Here is a 4,747-nt window from a genome sequence, read left to right as displayed (position 1 = left end):
TAGTGATGGAAGAAGACGTTGCTACATCCTGGCAGCCCTGCATCTCTCCTTTCTGGTTTTCTGTTGCCACGACATCTGGCCCTTCTTTGGTGCCCGCTCCTGTTCGCCCAGACAGAAACAGGGCGCTTGGCCTGCACATAGAAATGACTCTTGGGCCACACCACCGGTTGTGAGGTATTGTCCTCTTGGCTTGGAAAGAGCCACTTATGGAAAAAATGTAGAAAATCCTAGATCCAGACAAAGATAAAACTCCCAGGATCCCAGAAAGTGCCTATAATATAAAAACTTTGCTTTGATATTTAATTATCAAGAAGAAAATAATTGCAAAAGAGATCGCCTTCGTTAACTGCGTCTTCCTGCGCTGGAGGAGGAGCAGCTGGTCCTCTCGCGCAGGTCACTAATCCCCAATTCTGGCATCCGCTGGGATTCAGCAGGGGAAATTCTATGCCCTTTGGTCACGGGGTGTGCCTTTAGGGACTTGGACATAGAATGTGCTTTAACAGAAGTTTCTTTAACAAACTTTACCGCAAGACTGCTCTATAATTCTGGATCTCTAAAGCCAGGTATAAAACTTCAAAACCAGAGCTCTAAAACCTTTGGATAAGTGTAGGTGGAAATCTACTCCAGGCATATGACCCTGCTACCTGGATCTCCATTTCACCTGTGCTCTGTCCATCACTAGTCTCTGCCACCTCCTGGAAATCTATACAATACCATTTATTTTTTATAAAAAAATTATTATTTTATCTTATTTTTTATTTTCATTGAGCTCAGGGAGGAAGAGAGAAAGGGAGAAAGAAATAGAAACATCAATGATGAGAATCATTGATCAGCTGCCTCCTACACACACCCCCACACCGGGGATAGAGCCTGCAACCCGGGCATGTGCCCTGACTAGGAATCGAACTGTGACCTCCTGGTTCATGGGGTTGATGCTCAACCACTGAGCCATGTTAGCTGGGCTATACAATACTATTTAGATGCTCACCCCACACCACACACCAAAAGGCAGCGTGTCTTGGGCCTCTTGATGCCACAGGTTGATGTTTCACCTGTTTCATCCCTCTTGTTAGTACCAGTAAGATGACGGCCTAGACTTTTGTGCAGCCAGGGGCTATGAAAAGTAGCTCTGTGTTACAAGAGCCTAACACTTAACGTTACTCTTTTCATTTCTAGAAAATGAAGTGCCAGCCCCAGCTCCAGCCCCACTCCCGGAAGGTAAGTAAAGACACTCTCTCACCCATTTGGGCTGCAAATCCAGAATGTCTCTCCTGCATGATTTGGCCTTCAGTGAAGCTGGGAGCTTTAACTCCTATGGCGAAGGTGGATGACCACAGTTGTCATGGGTTTATAATAATAACAATACATTGTATCTCACGTTTATCTAATTTAGATGACACATCATATACTTGTAAAACCCTTCAAATTATGCCAAAATTGTAGTTGTGCCGATGTTTTAGTGCTGTGGAGGTTGGGCCTCCGAGGGGCTGATGGCTTTGCAGGGCTTTCTCACATAAGCTCAGAGCAAACAAAACACACATCTTTCTTGTGAGAGCGGAGAGCAGATCTCACCTCGGTTCTGGAAGATCAGCAGCCCCTTTGCGACTTGAACTCTGCCACCATCAAGCACCTCCAGAAACTCCTCAGCGAGTTTCTAGGAAGATTTGGTGGCCCGAGTCTCAACATCAGAACCAGTTTCTCCCATTCTTAGTATCTCGTTGTCCACCAGGTGGCAACAAAGAAACAAGGAGTCAAGAGTTCCAGTGAACTTGGCAGGTAGAGGCAGTGCTCAGTGACACATACCAGGTAAAGCCAGCTTTTATACCTACATAGACCCAAGGAAGAGAACTGGACTGAAAGGACTGACAGGCCCGAGGGGAATGTTAAACTCCCAGCATGGGTCTCCAGAATCATTGGTCTGCCATGCAAATGACCCTCAAGATAGAGGCGATGTGCCCTCTCCTATGAAGACATCAAAGTGCCTTCCTGCATCTCTTCCTCCTTGAACAGGATGAGAAACTGGCATTCCTTAAAGAATTATTCACACAGACTGTAGATACAGAGAATAAACTGAGGGTTGCCAGAGGCCTGGATGGAAAAGGTAAAGGGATTGAGTGGAACAGATTGGTAGTTACAAAATAATCGTGGAAATGTAAAGTACAGCACAGGGAATAGTCAATAACATTCTGATAACTATGTGTGGTGCCAGGTAGGTAGTGGAAATATTAGAGGGAACACTTTGTAAAGTATAGGACTGTCTAACCACTATGCTGTCCACAAAGTAAAATTGAACGTAAATGGTAATTGAAAATTTTTTGAAAAAGAATTATTCATAGGGTATTCACCATGTGCCCAACTCTGCCTTAACCCTTCGGAAGGATACAGGGCTCTCTACCAGATTCTTATTGATAACTGGGTACAAACACACTGAACTGGATGCAGTGGAGAGTTCTTAGAAAACATTTCTGTGTATTCAGTGTGCTTAATGCGACATAGAAAATAAAACACAGACAGAGAACAACTCAATAAATTACAACCACTATGTTGAAACATAAAACAAAACTCAAGGCAGTATGTGATTTAGTGCATATTACTTGAGTTGAGAACGTGGTGTGAAGACAAGCGTGGGAGGACACTGTAGACCAGTCCAGCCTAGTCGAAAGCAGGAATTGAATAAGACCTTAGTTGCTAGTGATCTTTTTGCAATTAAATGTGTAAGGGGATTATAAAGTTCTTCCGCCCTGGAGATCATTTTCTGGAAGACAGTTTGAGAAATCTAACTGCTTACAGAAGCCCCTTTGTCCAGCTAAGAATACCAGACCACATGGCCCAAAACCTTCAGTAGTATAGAAGAGTATTGCTACGTGTCAAAATGAGTGAAACAGGCTCAGTGCCATGGGTTTAAACAGGGGTGAAATTAAGTTTAGTTTTCTTTCAACCAGTATAAATGTGTGACATTCTTCTTAGGGACTTCTCCTTGGGTATATTTCCTTCTTGCACATACAGAGTTATTTTTGCCAACATTGTGTACATTGAGGACCTACAGGCCATTACAGACATAACCTTTCCTTCTGTTCTTCAGATCAGTAGCTGCCACTGGGTCACTATAAAGTTTCCTTTATTATGCCATATTTCATAATCATTGCACAAGACTGACTTCCTGTTGCTCAAACAAGTCTCCTATGAAACTCTGCTCAACGTGTCTTTATTAGTTAACTACGATTCAGATCTATATTCAATAAAAAAGAGAGAGAGTTCTTGCTTGAAAGAATTCCTTTCTTACATGTACCACAAGTCAGACACCATTTGAAGGTATCTAAACTAATGTGGTTTTGAACAGAGAGAAATGCCAAGTAGATGGTCTCCACTGATAAAATATGATTTTACTGCTATCATATTGTACTATTGGCACTCAACTCAACCCAGAAGATTAATATTTGTCCCAAATTATTTTCTTTGAAACTATTGTACAATTATAGATTTTATACCCTGGCCATATTATATTATCTATATAATAAAAGCCTAAGCGAGTGTTATGGTGGAACGACCAGAGTGACGGGTCACTATGATGCACACTGACCACCAGGGGGCAGATGCTCAACACAGGAGCTGCCCCCTGGTGGTCAGTGTGCTCCCACAGGGGGAGCACTGCTCAGCCAGAAGCCGGGCTCATGGCTGGCGAGCACAGTGGTGGTGGTGGGAGCCTCTCCCACCTTTGTGGCAGCTCTAAGGAGCAGTGAGCCAAGTGGTAAGGAGCAGCGATCAGGCGGGTGGTAAGGAGTGAGGGGTCCCAGACTGCCAGAGGGCACAGGCCTGGCTCAGGGACCTCCCTCCCTCAAGTGCATGAATTTCGTGCACCAGGCCGCTAGTAGAATCATAATAGTGTAATATTATTTAGAAGTAAAAACTATTAGAACCACTACATGGATCAAACATCCTTAAAAAGTCTGTAAGTCTCTTGTTGGGATCTACAAGGAATTGACCCACATTTTATAAGCACCATGCGTTAACCAGTTGAACACTGGAGCATGACCGATGTTTTATATTCTTCCATGCCAGCATGTTCTAACATGAACCGAGAGCTGAAAGTATTTTAACAAAATCTGTATTATCTGTTTCTACATACACTTTTTCCATAAGTGATCAGATTAATTGCCTTTATAAACAGTTGAATGTAACTCTACATTAGACTCCCCAAATTCACCATTCCTGTATGGCATAATAAATGAATATTAGTATCATTTATGATCTGCCTGTTTTCATTTAACCCCCGCCCCGTTGCCCATCACACAATAAAATACTTTCCTTAAGACACTTTAAAAGTATGCTTGTTGCCCTAGCCCAGTGGTCAGCAAACTGTGGCTCGTGAGCCACATGCGGCTCTTTGGCCCCTTGAGTGTGGCTCTTCCACAAAATACCACGTGCGGGTGCGCACGTATAGTGCGATTGAAACTTCGTGGCCCAAGTGCAGAAGTCGGTATTTTGTGGAAGAGACACACTCAAGGGGCCAAAGAGCTACATGTGGCTTGCGAGCCGCAGTTTGCCGACCACTGCCCTAGCCGGTTTGTCTCAGTGGGTAGAGCATCAGCTTGAGGACCAAAGGGTCCCAGGTTTGATTCCAGTTAAGGGCACGTACCTTGGTTGCTTTCGTGATCCCCAGCCCTGGTCAGGGCACATGTGGGAGGCAACCAATCGATGTGTCTCTCTCCCTCTGTCTCTCCCCTTCCCTTCGACTCTCTCCAAAAAA

This window comes from Myotis davidii, unplaced genomic scaffold, assembly GCF_000327345.1.
Source record: "Myotis davidii unplaced genomic scaffold, ASM32734v1 scaffold120, whole genome shotgun sequence".
Classification (NCBI taxonomy): Eukaryota; Metazoa; Chordata; class Mammalia; order Chiroptera; family Vespertilionidae; genus Myotis; species Myotis davidii.
Note: the sequence above shows the minus strand (reverse complement) of the source record.